We start from the raw sequence: 19,562 nt of genomic DNA on the forward strand, positions 1-19,562 counted from the left end.
AATTGTTCTGTTTGTCCTTTGTGTTATGTTAAGGCATTCTTTTGCCTTCTTTCCCCTTTTTAGTTTGGGGGTGTATAAGCACATGGAAAATAAACATGGGCTGATTCAACATTGAGTATTCAGTGAGTTGCCCTCATGGTACTATCCTATGTCTCTGTATTTCTTTTGTATCTCTGTCTATTCAGCCTAGCATTTCTAATCCACATGCCCCTACCCTGGAACATACAAAACTGTCGAGGCTGAATCCCCATACTAGGGGTTAAGACATACCCAGTCATGTATCCCTGGGTACCCAGTCATGTATCAGTTAGCAGTGCCAGGGATGAGTTCTGCCTTGTGGCATCTCAGATTACTTTCTAACTTACTAGGCAAACTTTAGACTCAGTACCCCTTACTGACTTAGGCACTTAAACCTCAAGCTCATATATTGGAGGAGTCCAACATACATGCCCCTTTGTGAGATCAGCTGCTTCAGTAGGATGTTGTGGCTAGGAAAGGGGAGCTGACCAAAGGAAGACAGGGTGTTCTGCTTTCTGAGAGCAAGATCCATTTGTCATATAGAAATGCCTGACTCCTAGCTTAATGTCCATTCCTCCATAGAAAAGACTCAGTTTCACACCCGCGCTAGCAAAGACCGCCTTCTGTTGTGGACTGTGGGTCAACTCTGTGCTAAGCATTTCACGTATCTCATTTCATTTAATCCTCATAACAATGTCAAGGCAAATACTGTTGCTATTTCCAGAAGTGAGATATATTTAGATACCATTTCACCTTGACCAGCTCTTTATACAGGAATTGCAATCATTGAAACCTAAAGAAAGACAGACCACAACAAAAGCACTATGTTCTCATGCCCAGCCAGACTGGGAAGTTAACAGCAGAACAATGATGATGTGAGGTGTTAATAAAGGTGTAGGAAACAAATGCCTGTTATTTTACCTAGATTTTCAACCATTCAGTGAGCATTTGACAATAAATACCTATCACTACTAAATATTTTTAAAATGTTCCAATCAGTAATTTGGCCAGACTAATTAACCCTATGAATCATAATAATAATAATTATAAAGAAAAAAGATAACACATATACATAATGAATGGTGGCTTAAGTGAGAAAAATACTCTGAAAAGAACTAATGTCCATAGACAGAAAATGAGGCAAATAAACTATGGCACATCAATACAATCAAACCCCATTTTGTCACCTACATATATACAGCCAAAGTCTTGATATGGACATAAATCTACATTTGATATACTCCCAATTAATAGTAAAAAATTTAGGTATGAATGCAGTAAGAAAAAAATTCAAGTTATGTGGATTGAGCCGTGCTACATTAAGCAACTGCCACTTTATATCATACCAGACTTTCTAAAATTTTATACATACACCACAGACAGTGTGGAAGAAAAGGTGCTGAAGGAAAAATACCTTACAAGAAGCTAAGGCTTCTTTGAAAACACTTGTTTTCTGAATCATTGTGTGTCATCCTGTGATTGTTGGGGGTGCCACCTCAGGTTACAGGTAGTTACTGCTTACCTGCCTGACCCTGTTCATCCTGAACACGTACTTGAGATTTGTCTTCTTCAGCATCGTTTCCTCCTGGAAGCATTTCTCAGGTTGCCTTGGTTTTTTTCCTGTTTGTCCCATGTATGGGAGGATGGGGGTGGGAGAAAGAGAAGAAGGTAAGGCTCTCACCAACCATAGCAGCCAAAAGGAGAGCACCTGCCTTGACTCCCTTCACAAGACCCTCCCTTGTGGGGACCCACACATGTGAGCCTGCTCCACCTGGACTGGAGGGCAGAGTTTGAGCTTACTTTTGTTCTTTACAAGTTGTTGATGACAGGTTTGGCTACACATCTTGACCTAGGGTGTGGTTACTTGGTGATTTGGACATTAAGATGGCCTGTAGAGGTGGATCCGCTCCACCTTGACCAAAGGTCAGAGAATTCAAGCACACTCCTTCCCCTTTATTTAGGAGGTTTGACATTGGGAGAGGCTGACCTAGCTCTCTATAATTCTGTGATTTCTCCCCACAAATCCATCAGTCCACAAAGAATGCAGAAAAGAAGAGCAAAACTCAGACCCCTCAGTGTGAGCCTTATTAAAATCCTGGAGGAGATCGCAACGACAACATAATCGTAAAACAGGATCATTCACATCAACTGTTTTGGTTTGAGCCTGAAAAGGTCTCCCAAATACTCATGTGTTAAAGTCATGGCCTCAAGTGCACTATCAGAGATGAGGCCTGTGGAACATGATCAAATCAGAAGTGCTTTCACTTCATTGGTGAACTAAGTCTCTTAATAATTCCTATTTTAATTGGATATTGAGAAGAAACTTTTGGGTATACCATCTAATTAGATGAAGTAAGTCATTGGGAATTTGGCTTTGAAAGTCATATGCTATCTCCAGTAATTTCCTCATTCTGTCTCTCTCTCAGTATCTGTCTCTCTGCTTCTCTGTCTCTGTCTGTCTCCCTCCTTTGCGGGGGGCCATCCTGTCCCGCAGGAATGAACGCCACCAAAAACGAGAATTCCTTCTCTGGTCACATCTTTATTTGGAGCATTCCCTTGAGGAAAATTGGGGGAAGGGAAGATAGAGCAGGGACGAGAGAAAGCTTAGAGAGAGAGCGTTGGGCCCCGAGGCAGCTGCTTTTAAACGGTGGAGCGGCTTGAACGCTGTCCTGATTGGTTAATGCCATTCTGCTGGTCTGAGCATGTGCAGGCAAGGGTGCTCAGCCCCACGTGGTTACCTCCAAACTGCAGGACCACCTGTGCCTCCAGGTGGCTCCCAACATCTCCCTCTTCTCTTGTTAATAAGAGCAATAAGGCAAAACTATTCTTCAATCTGGTCCCCACCTCATGATGTGTGGACCGATTAAAGAAAAGAAAAGCAAGACACACCCTTCCCGTGCAATGGGACAACTACTTCCCTGGGAGTGCTAGGGCTGTGTCTGCACACCCTCCGCCTATGCATACCTTCCTCCATGCTTTGTGGGACTATCTGGTCCCTAGAGGGTACAAAGGCTATGCATGGCTAATTGCCTATGAGCTCTTTAGAAGCTGAGAGTCAAACTTGGGGTGAGGATACACATACCAAGGCTGCCAAGGCCTGTGTCACAAAGACCTTGTCCCACCTCACTTGGGCTAGCAGGTAGCACACCAATCAAAGACATACAGCACTTCCACCTAGACACAGCATGCCAAGAATATCTCTGCTCCCACCCATTCCTAAGGAAGGAAAAGGCAAAGTAGAGTCAGTCAGAAAATTGTTAAGAGATAAGAAGTCGATAGTGTGAAACAGCTGCTCTTGGCACCGCCCAGAAGGTCATCTCTGCTGCCTCCGCATGAATCTTCCACAGCAGGACACTCAGCATCCACTGGGTCATCTCTCTTCTTTATTTCTCTTGTCAGTCTTGCTGGCATCCAAATGTATGTCAGCATTCCTAGAAAAACATAAACAAAACTCTCCTCCCAAATTAACATTTAAGAGTATTAAAAACTCTCAGTGTAAAAATTCAGCACAATCAGTACTGGAAGTAGGCTGGTTTTGAACTTAGAGATCTGCAGGTCTCTGTTTCAAAAAGCAAATCTTGTTTGCCTGTACCAGCAAAATTTTGAGTTAAAAATTAAGTGTAAAGAATGCAAGAGAAATCCTTTCTCTGGGGGAAGCTGTCACTGGTAGTGTAGTCCCCCTCTTATGTCTAAAAACCAAAGCAGTTGTCACTGGGAATTGAACTCAGGACCTTTGGAAGAGCAGTCAGTGCTCTTAACCTCTGAGCCATCTCTCCAGCTCCCCTATTCAGATGAAAAAACCTCTAGGTAGCATTGTTTATCTCACCCGTTGCCACAGGCAAAAGGTAATGGTAATCAGGTTGACGCGCCTTTATTATGATAATTAGGACCAGTCCTTTGAGGGTAAATGGGCGTAGACCATCAATCTGACTACTTCCTGCTGACAAAGGGGCGATGTTTGGGGGATAAATGTTTTTATCTGACTGAATTTTTGGCGACAAATGTTTTTATCTGACTGAATTTTTGGCGGCTGTGGCTGAGCGGCAGCGGCAGCAGCAGACAGCGGCGGTTGCCCCGCCTCTGAGGCCCATTGTGGCTCGCTCCGCATGGCCCAAAGGCATGGCTCCGCCCCGGGCCGTGCGCGGGCTCGCCGTTTATCCCGTAACTGCGAACTGTAACTCAGCCTCACCTCAGGCATTGAATTCGCACCGCCAAGCTCCGGCGAGGGGGGCATCCGCCCACCCGTGGGGGGGCTTCTCCTGCCCGGTCTGCCCGCGCGCGGAGCCCCGTTCTCTGGGAACTCATCTCCACCCGCCCATGTTGCTATGGAAACACAGTTCAGAGTTTGGCCCCTCTCCGTCTTTAGGTCTTTAGCAGCGCTGCCACGCAGCTTGCAGCTTCCGCCTCTGCCTCCCGAGTGCTGGGATTAAAGGCGTGCGCCACCACCGCCGGCTACTTCCTCAAACAAAGTTAAAGTTTTCTGTACGTGAGAGCCAGAGACTGAGCTCTCTTAACAAAATTAGGCGAAAATCACCTCCAAAAGCTCTGTGGCTCTTTAAGAATAGGGAAGGCAGTCTTAGAACACGATCAACTCGCCTCCCTACGAGACTGTTGCCTCCGAGTCTCTTATCAGCGAGTATGCAGGTGGACGGAGAGGGAGCGGAAGCCGAGGTCTCCCGTACCCCATCGTCCTCATAGTCCCGCCTTAGTTACCTCGCCTTTTTTGCTGCTGTTTTTATTTACATTCCTCCTGCACTGAACTTAAGGGATTTTTCTTCCCCGTTGCTTTCTGTACCTTCTTTCAGATACCTTAACTTTGATTTTTTTTTTGTATTTTCTTTTCTTTTTAGGCCTATACTTTGAAATTCTTTTTCCTCCCCTTTCTGGAGGAATTCAACCGACGTCACTCACCGCTCCACGTTCTCAGAGTTCTGAAATTCACGGCTCTCTGTGTCCTGGTGTCTGATTTCAGCTTTTTCTCCCAGGACTTTCAGCACGTTGCTGGGCACTTCCTTCTCAGGGTCCCCCGGCGTAGTTGTCAGGGTCCCTTGGCGTCCCTGGGTTTAGAGCACCAGTTGCGGGGGGCCATCCTGTCCCGCAGGAATGAACGCCACCAAAAACGAGAATTCCTTCTCTGGTCACATCTTTATTTGGAGCATTCCCTTGAGGAAAATTGGGGGAAGGGAAGATAGAGCAGGGACGAGAGAAAGCTTAGAGAGAGAGCGTTGGGCCCCGAGGCAGCTGCTTTTAAACGGTGGAGCGGCTTGAACGCTGTCCTGATTGGTTAATGCCATTCTGCTGGTCTGAGCATGTGCAGGCAAGGGTGCTCAGCCCCACGTGGCTACCTCCAAACTGCAGGACCACCTGTGCCTCCAGGTGGCTCCCAACACTCCTTCCCGAAATGAATAGAACAGCTTCTACCTCCTCATGCTCCTGCCACCATGATTCTCTGCCTCACTGTAACTATGGAGATGACATTATCTAACCATGAATTGAAACCATCACCCAGAAGGCAAAAACTTCCATCAAGTTATCTCCGGGACTTTGTCACTGCAACCAACAGCTTATACATGGAAATTTTACCTCAAAGAAGTGACATAAAAGATAAAGGATTGATTGCGGCTCATAGTTTCAGGAGATATGTTCTTTCACTGTCAGACGACATGGAAATTGGAAGAACTCCAACTGTTCCAATGGGAGGCAATGGCATGAGCTTCCCACAGTAGTCAGACCAGGAAACAGGTTAGACTGAAGCTGGAAACAGATAAAATCTTTAAAGTATACCCAAACTGGCCAACATTGGTCAGCTAGGTCCCAAGCCTCAAAGTCTCTATAATCTGCCTAAATACCATCAGCTGGGGCTGCTATTTCAAATAGATAGAAGCCTGTGGGTGGTATGGCTCCAAGCCAAAGAAGTTCCAAATTTCTGGTTCTAAGAATTCTATAATTCTTTTGCTTTACATGCTGTTTCCGGTTTGAGTTCTGTGGCGTGTGTGAAACCAGTCCTCCTGTTTAGAATCATTTACCATTATTTCCCCTCTGTGTCACTCAGACTGGGAGTCCTTTTCTCACCTCCAGTACACTGGGATGTTTTCCTCCTTTTTGTTTAGAAGCTCAGGACATTTGTATTTTCATGAGTTCACAGACATGAGCTAGGGAAAGGAAATAGAACTCTACTTTATGAACAAGAAAGGAAGCAACACACCATCTTTAAAAACTAGTCTTAAGCTGTGAGGCAGGATATGAGTTAGCAAGACTTCTGTGGTGCATGTAAGGATAAGGCTTCTTCTGTTTGACAACATCCTGTCATCAAGATCACCATGCAAACACTGGTGACAGTAGAGGGACATGCTTTCAGACGTCTGTGATTTGGACGGCGTAGCAGGGCCAGGAGGGCGCACACTTACTCCATTAGTATCTTAAGATCAAAGATGGTCAGCATGGTTAGCTCAACCTTTGAACTCTGCTTGAGGGCAAAAAGACACTTGTCACAGGCCACAGTGACCACCCATACCTCCATACTTGTCTTCCAGCCTTTCATCTCTCCTTTCCAGGATCCCTGAGACTTTTTCCTTCAGCTTTGACCTGTTAGTGCAGTGTGCTCTGTGTTTTCTATTTGCTCCATTCCCCTCTCATTGCCCTTTACCTCCTATCATTTCTTTCTTCTCAACGTCTTAGAGAATGCCAGTTTACTCTCCATGAGTTTTTAACTATATTTCTTTGGATTTCCTTTTCAAAGTTTACTTATATGGTAACAGCATGTGTGGTTAACTCAAACTGATGAGAGTTTGCTTAAATTTTGTATTGGTTTTTGTAGACTAAGCTGTCACAATTGTGAAACAGTACATATCTATTTTCACCATCACTTGTACAGCTTATACTATCTGAATTCTATGATACCTTTTATTATAAATATTAAGGAGAAGTATTTATATAATATATAAGTTATATATACTTGTTTACATATACAAGTAGTCAGTCTTTCAAATGTTTCTTGTTCCTGTCTGCATGCCTATGTTACAATATTGTTAAGGCTCCCCTGAAACTTAAAGAAACGTCTCCAGAATTTCTTATACTAGTAATCTGTTAGCTATCAATCTTCTAGATTATTATCGTTAAGTTTATTTAATTTTCTTTTTAAGATTATTTATTCATTCATACATTTATTTTGTGTGTGTTTATGTGTACCTCATGTGTGTGGGTGGTACCTATTCATTTATATATTGTGTGTGTATTTATGTATACCACTTGTGTGCACTATTTAATCATTCATTTATTGTGTGCATATTTGTGTGTACCACATGTGCACGCAGTATTTATTCATCGATTTATTTTGTGTGTGTTTGTGTGCACTGCACGTGTGTGAGAACTATTTATTTATTCATTTATTATATGTGTGTATTTATATGTACCACATGTGTGTGTGTGTCCTTGAGGTCAGAAGAAAGTGTCAAATCTCCTGGAAATGGAGTTACAGGCAAGTTGTAAGCTAGTTCTGGAAATCCTCTAAAAGAGCAGTAAGAACTCCTAACTGCTCATTCATCTCACCAGCCCTATATTAATTTTATCTGTAAAATAACTGCACTAATTATGGCATATTTGGTTACCATGGTTTTTGTTTGTTTGTTTGTTTTTAATTTGGTTCCAGTTTTGGTTTTGATTTTTAATGCTTCTGTCTGTTGAATGGAGAAGATGAGCAACCTGGCAAGATTTTACATTCAACTTTCACTCCTCACAGTTGTGTGGTTCTGTGGTTGTGTGTGTGCGCGCATCTTCTTTGAAATTTCCAGTGTTTGAGTCTCAGAGTCATACCTCGTATAGCTCCGGATGAACTACGGTGACTAAGCACAAGATTTTTAAACCTGAAACGAAGTCTTCACCTTCCCAGAAGCAGTTCTGAATTTCAGACAACTGAGAATCCTGGTTGACTTCCAGTTTCCAGTCCGTTTTGCTCTGGGGCACCTACTCAATGCATAATGGAACGTGTACTCAGGAAGAGATTTTTGGAGAGTTCAGAGTTTCGACTGCAGCATATCTATTGCTCTCACATTCTCAGACTGTTTAAGAACTCCAACTTTTCCCTTCCCTGGATGATATATCTTTTTTCAAACTGGTAGTGAAGGGTAGCAGCAATTCTCAAAGTAAGATGTAAACACAATAGTCATTGGCACAGGTTTGTCAGCTTTGGCACAACTCGTCAGTTAAAAAAATATTGAAATAAACTGGTCAGTGGTGGCACACACCTTTAATCCCAGCACTTGGAAGGCAGAGGCAGGCGGATCTCTTTGAGTTCGAGGCCAGCCTGGTCTACAAAGCATGCAAGTTCCAGCACAGCCAGGGTTGTTGCATAGAGAGATCAAGCCTCTAAAAAAAGCAAAAACAAAAATTATTGAAATAAATATAAATTCCTACGGAGTCAAAGAAGTACTAAACAGAGACTTGACATATATACTTTACTTAATTTGACAAATGGTGGCATTTGGGCAAAGATTATGCTATACAGCAACTAATAAAATTATCTAATTAGCATTTTACCAATTCATAGATGTGCGTGTCCATCAGTGTTCATGTATGTGTGTGAGAAATTTTTCTACTATGCATAGGCTCATTGTATCCACCACTGAAGTCAATCCAGAGACCCTTCACCATAAGGATGCCCTTAATTGTCCTTCTATTAACACACTCAACCCTTTTCTTCCGTCATATTCTGAGCCCCGTGTTCACCCATGTCTTTAACCCCAGGAAATCCATAGTTTCTATCTAACTTCTGTAATTTTGTTGTTCTAGAATACTGCATAAGTAGAAGTATGTTATATACTACCTTTTAGTATTGACCTTTCTCAATATAATTCTTCAGGAATTTATCTATGTTGTAACATATAGAAGCATGTATTTCATTCTTAATATTGAATTATAGTCTATAATGGAAGTATATCTCATTTGTATGATCATTCCCCCATTGATTCCAGCTGTTATACATTTATATACAGTTTGAATTTTTTGTTTATTTCTCATTTATTTACTTGTTTATTAGTAAAGATAAGTTTTTATTTCTTTGAGATAAATACCCAAGAAAACAGTCATTAAGTCTTATGACAGCTAAATACTTAGTTTTTAGCTTTTAAAGCGAAGACCAGACTGTTTTTCCAGATGACTGCAATGTTTCTCAACGTCACTAGTGCTACATTTCTTCCAGGTCAGAAGCACTGTCTGCTGTTTTTTTCAACTCTTTTCTAAGTGATACCTGATTGTGGCTTTAATCTGCACTTATTTGAAGAGCACATGCTCCAGAGAACACACAAAATACTCCCAAAACAACTGTGACAAATAATCACTTAGAAGCTGGGTGAAAGGCATGGGAATGCATTCTGCTAAACACAACATGCAAGAGCCAATTTCCAGATATGAATTTTTTAAAATGGTTGTTTCAGAATTACATAACATCCACAACACCCTCCCAACTCCTATTCTATTTTTTAAAAGTTTGTTTCTACTTCCAACTCATGTGCACACGTGGATCCCTGAGTGTGCATGTGCACATCTGTGCAGATGCCCCTGGAGGGCAGAAGAATACACTGGATCCCCTGGAGCTGGAGTATACTCCTGATTGTGAACTATCCAACATGTGTGTTGCTGACTGAACTCAGGTCCTTTGCAAGAACAGCAAGCATTTTTATCTGCTGAGCCTGCTATATAGCCCCATTCTATAGTTATCCTTATTATGTATATGAAGACCTTGAAATTATATGAGAATATACTTATAGCATTAGAATAATGTAAAATGGAATACCATAGCAAAATCTAATATTGCCTATTAAAACATCAATTATATGTAAAGACTAGAAACAAATATACAACAAGATAGAATTATTATCTTTGATAATAGTAATGAGTATTCTTTGTACTGTGGGTGGTCAGAAACTAATCTTCTGAAATTATTGTTATTTTACTATTTCATTAGGGTACAATTTAATTACCATTTAAGTGTATTTTACAAAGATACTAATGAGAAATAGAACTTGAATATTTTAGGAGTAGTAATATCTATCTTTCTAGTCTCTCTATTCTACTTTGATAAGTGAATATATTTCCCTAGCTCTCCAAAAATCACAAGATAAGGACAGCTTGTAACTTTTTAACATAAATCAATATAGGTGATTGTTTTTATTATATTTGGCAGTACCACCAACAAATAATATGAATAAAAACACTGTGATCTATAAAAGTAACTAATTAATTATTCAAATAAATTAGAGCCATATTTTACAATAAAGAGTTTGTGTCTAGTCTTCCAAAATTTTAGAATTAATATTAATTAAACAAGAAAACATTACAATCCCAAACATATTTTTGAACAAACTCTGATACTTGTAGTTTGATAAAGAACATGTTAATAGACCAAGACATGCGTCAACTCCTCTGAAATAACTGCATGTGTCCCATCTAACCACAGCACCATAAAGTTTTAAAACAATAGCAACAGAATCTCTGGAAATTACATGAAGTAATGGAAATAAAATAAGACTACTGAATGATGACTGAATCATAGAAGAAATCAAGAAAAACATTAAATCATGGAAATGAAGAAAAATGAAAACACAACAAAACCTCCAAGGCACATTAAAATTTAATTCTAAGAGAAAAATTATGATGCTGAGTGGCTACATTAAGAAGAAAAAAAAGAGAAAAAAAAACATCAAACAGACCACAAATAAATTAACTAATGATGAAATTCAAGAGTTTGGAAAACAACAAAGAAAAAAAGATAAAATCCAGTAGATGGACAGAAATAATAAAAATCAGGGTAGAAATTAATGAAATAGAAAAAAACATTATCACTTACCAACAGAAAACAATACAAAGAATCAAATCTAAGAGCTGGTTCTTTGAAAAGATAAGCAAGATCAATAAAGGCTTATCCAAATTAACCAACAAACAGACAAAGAAGATCAAAAAATAAATAAAATCAGACACTACCAGGAAGACATTACAAGACACCAAAATAATTCTGAATATTATGAGAGAATACTTTAAAAACTCTATTAAGTTAGAAAATCTAAAAGAAACTGCCAAAATTTAGATTCGTCAAAACCACCAAATTGGAGTCCTGGGAAGACCAGCTAGCCCTGTTGCCCTGCTGAGCAGCTCTTCCCAGAGAGGTGAGTGGGTGCTCACCGGGGCAGCCTGCCTGCCCAGGAAGAGAGCACAGCCCCCCCCAGCTTCTGCAGCAGGGTCTTCGGTGATCCAAGGGACCCCTCCCCTCCCCCCACTGCTGCAGGCCCTTTGTCTCCTGAGTCCTGGGAAGACCAGCTAGCCCTGTTGCCCTGCTGAGCAGTTCTTCCCAGAGAGGTGAGTGGGTGCTAGCCTGGGCAGCCTGCCTGCCTGTCCGGGAAGGGAGCACAGCCCTTCCCCCCTCAGCTTCTGCTGCAGGGTCTTCGGTGATCCAAGGGACCCCTCCCCTCCCCCCACTGCTGTGGGCCCTTTGTCTCCTGGATCCTGGGAAGACCAGCTAGCCCTGTTGCCCTGCTGAGGAGTTCTTCCCAGAGAGGGCTGAGGAGTTCTATCCAGAGAGTGCTGTGAAGTCCTACCCAGAGAGTGCTGAGGAGTTCTATCCAGAAAGTGCTGAGGAGTTTCATCCAGAGTGGGGGAGATGGGCAGGGGCCAATGCAAGAATTCCTCCAACAACCTGAAAGGCAACATGACATCGCCAGAATCCAGGGAGCTCAAAACTGGAAGAATTGAACATCCTACTCCAGAAGAAATAGAAGAAATCGACTCTAAGCGCTTCTTTATGAAAATAATAGAGGAACTTAAACAGGAGGTGAAAATCTGCCGTAAAGAAATGGAAGATAAGTATAACAAAAAAATTGAGGAAATGAATAAAGAAATGGAAGAGAAATATACCAAAAAGTTTGAAGAAATGAGTAAATCCGTAAATGAAATTCTGGGAAACCAAGAAAAAACAATCAAACAGGTAATAGAAACAGTTCAAGATTTGAAAACTGAAATGGAGTCAATGAAGAAATCACAAACCGAGGGCCAGCTGGCTATGGAAAATCTGGGTAAACGAACAGAGACTTCAGAAACAAGCTTAACCAATAGAATACAAGAGATAGAAGAAAGAATCTCAGACTCTGAGGACACCATAGAGAAATTAAACACTCTGTCCAAAGAAAACAGCAAATCCAACAAATTCTCATCACAAAACATTCAGGAACTGTGGGACACAATAAAAAAACCAAATCTAAGAATAATTGGAGTAGAAGAAGGAGAAGAATTGCATTTCAAAGGTCCAGAAAATATACTCAACAAAATTATAGAAGAAAACTTTCCCATCCTAAAGAACGATATTCCTATGAAGGTTCAAGAAGCATACAGAACACCGAATAGACTGGATCAGAAAAAAACATCCCCTCATCATATAATAATCAAAACACAAAGCATTCAGACTAAAGAAAGGATATTGAGAGCTGCAAAGGAAAAAGGTCAAGTAACTTATAAAGGTAAACCTATCAGACTTACACCAGACTTCTCGATGGAAACCATGAAAGCCAGAAGGTCCTGGATAGAGGTACTGCAGAAACTAAGAGACAATGGATGCAAACCCAGACTACTTTACCCAGCCAAGCTATTGTTCACTATCAACGGAGAAAACAAAATATTCCAGGATAAAAACAAATTTAAACAATACGTAGCTACTAATCCAGCCTTACAGAGAATACTAGAAGGAAAATCACAACCCAAGGAATCCAACATTCCCAACACTGCCTACATTAACTCAGACATCTAGCGACCCTTCACAAGCACAACTCAAAGAAGGAAAACACATACACGCTACTACCCAAAAAAATGACCGGAGTCATCGATCACTGGTCATTAATATCACTTAATATCAATGGTCTCAACTCATCTATAAAGAAGCACAGACTTAGAGATTGGATACGAAAACAGGATCCAACATTCTGCTGTCTACAAGAAACACACCTCAACCACAAAGACAGACACCTACTCAGCGTAAAGGGTTGGGAAAAGGTTTTCCAAGCAAATGGACCTAAGAAACAAGCGGGTGTGGCCATTCTAATATCTAACAAAATCGACTTCAAACTAAAATCAATCAGAAGAGATGGAGATGGACATTTCATACTCATAACAGGAACAATTCATCAGGAAGAAGTCTCAATCTTGAATATCTATGCCCCTAATATAAAGGCACCCACATATGTAAAAGAAACTCTTCTAGAACTCAAGGCAGTCATCAAACCACACACACTAATAGTAGGAGACTTCAACACTCCTCTCTCACCAATGGACAGGTCAATCAGACAGAAACCTAACAGAGAAATAAGAGATTTACTGGAGGTACTGAATCAAATGGACTTAACAGACATCTATAGAACACTCCACCCAAATAGGAAAGAGTATACCTTCTTCTCTGCAGCCCATGGAACCTTCTCGAAAATTGACCACATACTTGGTAACAAAGCAAACTTCCACAGATACAAAAAAATATTAGTGACCACCTGTGTCTTGTCAGATCACCATGGATTAAAATTAGAATTCAACAACAATGCTACCCCCAGGAAGCCAACAAACTCATGGAAGTTGAACAGTCAACTACTAAATCACCCCTGGGTCAAGGAAGAAATAAAGAAAGAAATTAAAGTCTTCCTTGAATATAATGAAAACAAAGACACAACGTATTCAAACCTATGGGACACAATGAAAGCAGTGCTAAGAGGAAAGTTCATAGCACTAAGTGCCCACCTAAAGAAAACAGAGAAAGCACACATTGGAGACTTAACAACACACTTGAAAGCTCTAGAAAAAAAAGAAGCTGATTCACCCAGGAGGAGTAGAAGACTGGAAATAATCAAACTGAGGGCTGAAATCAACAAAATAGAAACACAGAAAACAATTCAAAGAATCAATGAAGCAAAAAGCTGGTTCTTGGAGAAAATTAACAAGATTGACAAACCCCTATCCAAACTAATCAAACAGCAGAGAGAGAACTTGCAAATTAATAGGATCAGAAATGAAAAGGGGGACATAATCACAGACACGGAGGAAATTCAGAGAATCATTAGATCTTACTACGAAAGTTTATATGCCACAAAGTTGGAAAATGTAAAAGAAATGGACATTTTTTTAGATAAGTACCATATACCAAAGTTGAACCAAGACCAGGTGAACAATCTAAATAGACCTGTTAGTCGTGAAGAACTAGAAGCTGTTATCAAAAATCTCCCTACCAAAAAAAGCCCAGGACCAGATGGTTTCAATGCAGAATTCTACCAGAACTTCCAGGAAGAGCTAATACCTATACTCCTTAATGTATTCCACAATATAGAAAAAGAAAAGTCACTGCCAAACTCCTTTTATGAAGCTGCAGTCACCCTAATACCAAAACCACACAAAGACACAACCAAGAAAGAGAATTACAGGCCAGTCTCACTCATGAACATCGATGCGAAAATTCTCAATAAAATACTGGCAAACCGAATCCAAGAACACATTAGAAAAATCATCCATTATGATCAAGTAGGCTTCATCCCAGAGATGCAGGGATGGTTCAACATACGCAAATCTATCAATGTAATCCATCATATAAATAAACTGAAAGAAAAAAATCATATGATCATTTCATTGGATGCTGAAAAAGCGTTTGACAAAATTCAACACCCATTTATGATAAAGGTGTTGGAGAGACTGGGGATACAAGGATCATACCTAAATATAATAAAAGCAATATACAGCAAGCCGACAGCTAACATCAAATTGAATGGAGAGAAACTCAAAGCCTTTCCACTAAAATCAGGAACACGACAAGGCTGTCCACTCTCTCCATACCTCTTCAATATAGTGCTTGAAGTTCTAGCAATAGCAATAAGACAACATAAGGGGATCAAGGGGATTCGAATTGGAAAGGATGAAGTTAAACTTTCGTTATTTGCTGACGATATGATAGTGTACATAAGCGACCCCAAAAACTCTACCAAAGAACTCCTACAGCTGATAAACACCTTTAGTAACGTGGCAGGATACAAGATCAACTCCAAAAAATCAGTGGCACTCCTATACACAAAGGATAAAGAAACGGAGAGGGAAATCAGAGAAACATCACCTTTCACGATAGCCACAAACACCATAAAATATCCTGGGGTTACTCTAACCAAGGATGTGAAAGACCTATTTGACAAGAACTTTAAGCCTTTGAAAAGAGAAATTGAGGAGGATACCAGAAAATGGAAAGACCTCCCCTGCTCTTGGATTGGGAGAATCAACATAGTAAAAATGGCAATTCTACCAAAAGCAATCTACAGATTCAATGCAATCCCCATCAAAATCCCATCAAACTTCTTCACAGACCTTGAGAGAACATTAATCAAGTTTATATGGAAAAACAAAAAACCCAGGATAGCCAAAACAATCTTATACAATAAAAGAACTTCTGGAGGCATTACCATCCCTGACTTCAAACTCTATTACAGAGCTACAGTATTGAAAACAGCTTGGTATTGGCATAAGAACAGAGAAGTCGACCTATGGAATCGAATAGAAGACCCAGATATTAACCCACAAACTTATGAACACCTAATTTTCGACAAGGGAGCTAAAGGTATACAATGGAAGAAGGAAAGCATCTTTAACAAATGGTGCTGGCATAACTGGATGTCAAACTGTAAAAAAATGAAAGTAGATCCATATCTATCACCATGCACAAAAATCAAGTCCAAATGGATTAAAGACATCAACATTAACCCGTCCACTTTGAACCTGATAGAAGAGAAAGTGGGAAGTAGTCTACAAGATTTAGGCACAGGAGGCCTCTTCCTAAGTAGGACCCCAGCAGCACAGACAATAAGAGAAACAATGAATAAATGGGATCTACTGAAACTGGGAAGCTTCTGTAAAGCAAAGGACACTGTCAGTAGGACAAAAAGGCTGCCTTCTAACTGGGAGAAGATCTTCACCAACCCCTCATCAGACAAAGGTCTGATCTCCAGAATATACAAAGAACTCAAGAAACTAGACACTAAAACTCTAATTAACCCAATTAAAAAATGGGGTACTGATCTGAACAGAGAATTCACAACAGATGAACTTCGAATGGCCAGAAGACACTTAAGGTCATGCTCAACCTCCTTAGCGATCAGGGAAATGCAAATCAAAACCACTTTGAGATACCATCTTACACCTGTCAGAATAGCTAAAGTCAAAAACACCAATGATAGCCTATGCTGGAGAGGATGTGGAATGAGGGGAACACTCATCCATTGTTGGTGGGAATGCAAACTTGTGCAGCCACTTTGGAAATCAGTGTGGCGGTTTCTCAGGAAATTGGGAGTCAACCTCCCTCAGGACCCAGCAATTCCACTCTTGGGAATATACCCTAGAGATTCCCAAACATACTACAAAAGTGTTTGTTCAACTATGTTCATAGCAGCACTATTTGTAATAGCCAGAACCTGGAAACAGCCTAGGTGCCCCTCAATAGAGGAATGGTTAAAAAAGGTGTGGAACATATACACATTAGAGTTTTACTCAGCGATAAAAAATAATGACATCTTGAATTTTGCATGCAAATGGATGGAAATAGAAAACGCTTTACTGAGTGAGGTAAGCCAGACCCAAAAAGAGGAACACGGTATGTATTCACTCATAAGTGGATTCTAACCATAATTTAAGGTCTTTGAGCCTATTATTCGTGATCCTAGAGAAGCTAAATAAGAAGACGAACCTGATGAAGATTATTTAGCTATCCGCCAGGAGGTGGGAAATAGTCAAGAGTCCCAGGTAACCTTGGGTGCATGGGGGGGGGAGGGTTGTTGGAAGGGGAGAGGGTTAGAGAGAAGGGAGTAGGGGAGGAATGGAGAAAGCTCGGTTGACCGAGATGGGGGGAAAGGAGGAAGGATGAATGTGGGATCAGGGAAGAATATATTTCAACTAAGGGAGTCATTTTAGAGTTTACAGGAAACTTGATTATATATGGGATCCCAGGTCCAAGGAGAGATCCCCAGATTGTTCTCTGGACAGAGGAGGGGGTGTCTGAACCGGCCTTGGCCTGTGACCATACTGATGAATATTTTGCTTATCACCATAGATCCTTCATCTGGCGTTGGATGGCGATACAGATGGAGGCCCGCGTTGGAGCACCAAACTGAGCCCCCCAAGATCCAAATGAGGAGCAGAAGGAGGAAGAAAATGACGAAGGACTGAGAGGGATACTATCACCCACTGATACAAGGGGTCGGATCTAATGAGAGTTTACCAAGGCCAGATGGACCGTGACTGAACGAGCATGTGATCCAACCAGATTCTCTGAATGTGGCCGGATTTTCTGAATGTGGCTGGCCTGCAGTCTTTCTGAGAAGCCATTGACAATGACACTGGGACTGGTTTCCTCTGCATATACTGGATTTTTGGGATTCAGTCTGTTTGGATGCTCACCTTCCTGGACCTGGAGGGAGGGGGGAGGAACTTGGACTTCCCACAGGGCAGGAGACCCAGACTGCCCTTGGGGACAAAGAGGGAGGAGGAGAGGGAGGGGGGAGTGGGAGGGCGTTGGGAGGAGGGGCGTAAATGGAAACTTTTTATAATTTAATAAAATTACTTTCAAAAAAAAAAACCACCAAATTTAAACCAAACAAATCAACAACTTAAACAGATCATAACAAATAGATTGAAACAGAAATAAAATACATTCTGGCTTAATAAAAATCTCATATAGAAATGGATTCACTGCAGAATTCTACTTTCAAAAAAATTACTGAAACTAACAACTTTCAAATATTTAAAATAATAGAAACAGAAGGAGGACCTCCAAGCTCCTCTACAAAGCCAGTATCACTCTAAAACACACACACACTAAGAAAAATAGGCAAAATGTAGGCCAATATCATTGATAAAAAGATACAAAAGTTTTCTATAAAATATTGCAAACAATATCAGCATATATCAAAGGGATCACACAGCGTGTACCTCTGCTCCCCTTTTCAGTCCTGCTTATTAGGCTCACCCCAAAGACCTATGGGTGCTTTCTAGGGTCTGCCACCTCCTCTCAGCCCTCACTATCCCTCTGGGATTACATTTGTTTTGTCTGGATTTGAGATCTAGGAGCAGTCCACACTGAAAGGGGAAAATTCTTCCAAGTGTCTTTCGTTTTTTTATTGATTTTATTGAGCTCTATGTTTTTCTCTGCTTCCCTCCCTACCTCTTCCCTCCCTTTACACCTTCTCCCATGAACCCCATTACTCAGGAGATCTTGTCTTTTTCTACTTTCCAGGTAGATTAGATCCATGCTTGTAACTCTTAGGGTCCCCATTGTTATCTAGATTCTCTGAGATTGTGATTTGTAGGTTGATTTTCATTGCTTTATGTTTAAAAACCACATATGAGTGAATACAAGTGATAATTGTCTTTCTGGGGTTGGGTTACCTCACTCAAATGATCTTTTCTAGCTCCATCCATTTGCCTGGAATTTGAAGATGCCGTTATTTTTTTCTGCTGTATAGTACTCCATTGTGTAAATGTACCACATTCTCCTTATCCATTCTTTAGTTTAGGGGCATTTAAGTTGTTTCAAGGTTCTGGCTATGACAAACAATGCTGCTATGAACATAGCTGAGCACATGTCCTTGTGTCACGATTGAGCATCTTTTGAATATATACCCAAAAGTGGTATCATTAGGTCTTGAGGAAGGTTGTTTCCTAATTTTCTAATAAAACACCATACTGATATCCAAAGGTGCTGTACCAGCTTGTACTTCTCCCAGCAATGAAGGAGTGTTCCCATTACCCTACAACCAGCATAAGTTGTCATCAGTGTTTTTGATCTTGGCCATTCTTATAGGTATAAGATGGAATCTCAGAGTTGTTTTGATTTGCATTTCTCTGATGACTAAGGATGTTGAGCATTTCCTTAAGTGTCTTTCAGCCATTTTACATTCCTCTGTTTAGAGTTCTCTGTTTAGGTCTGTACTCCATTTTTTTGTTGGATTATTTATTCTTTTGATAACCAAATTCTTGAATTCTTTGTATATTTTAGAGATCAGACCTCCGTCTCATGTAGGGTTGGTGAAGATTTTTTTTCCCATTCTGTAGGTGTCGTTTTTTTCTTGTTGACCATGTCCTTTGCTTTACAGAAGCTTTTTAGTTTCAGGGGGTCCCACTTATTAATTGTTTCTCTCAGTGTCAGAGCTACTGGAGTTATATTTAAGAAGTGGTCTCCTGTGCCAATGCATACTTCAAGTGTACTTCCCACTTTCTCTTCTATGAGATTCAGTATGGCTGACTTATATTGAGATCTTTGATCCATTTGGACTTGAGTTTTGTGCATGGTGATAGATATAGATCTATTTTCTTTCTCCAGTTATGCCAGCACCATTTATTAAATATGCTTTCTTTTTTCCATTTGATATTTTTTTATTTTTTGTCAAAACTCAGGTGTTTGAAGGTGTATGATTAGTATCCATGCTATTGATTCATTTCCATTGGTCCTTCTGTCTGTTTTTATGCCAATACCAGGCTGTTTTCAGTACTCTATC

General features: G+C 40.6%; 1 long non-coding RNA gene across 1 annotated transcript; it reads right to left on the reverse strand.

Moving 5' to 3' along the window:
- Window positions 1–2,537: 2,537 nt before the first annotated feature.
- LOC148122656 (uncharacterized) lies at window positions 2,538–5,403 on the reverse strand. Its single transcript, XR_015737476.1, has 2 exons — window positions 3,141–5,403; window positions 2,538–2,862 (listed from the first exon to the last, which is right to left on the reverse strand). It is a non-coding gene; the product is annotated as an uncharacterized LOC148122656 (long non-coding RNA).
- Window positions 5,404–19,562: the final 14,159 nt, after the last annotated feature.

Source organism: Myodes glareolus, chromosome 3 (assembly GCF_982192425.1).
Source record: "Myodes glareolus chromosome 3, mMyoGla1.1, whole genome shotgun sequence".
NCBI classification, from domain to species: Eukaryota; Metazoa; Chordata; class Mammalia; order Rodentia; family Cricetidae; genus Myodes; species Myodes glareolus.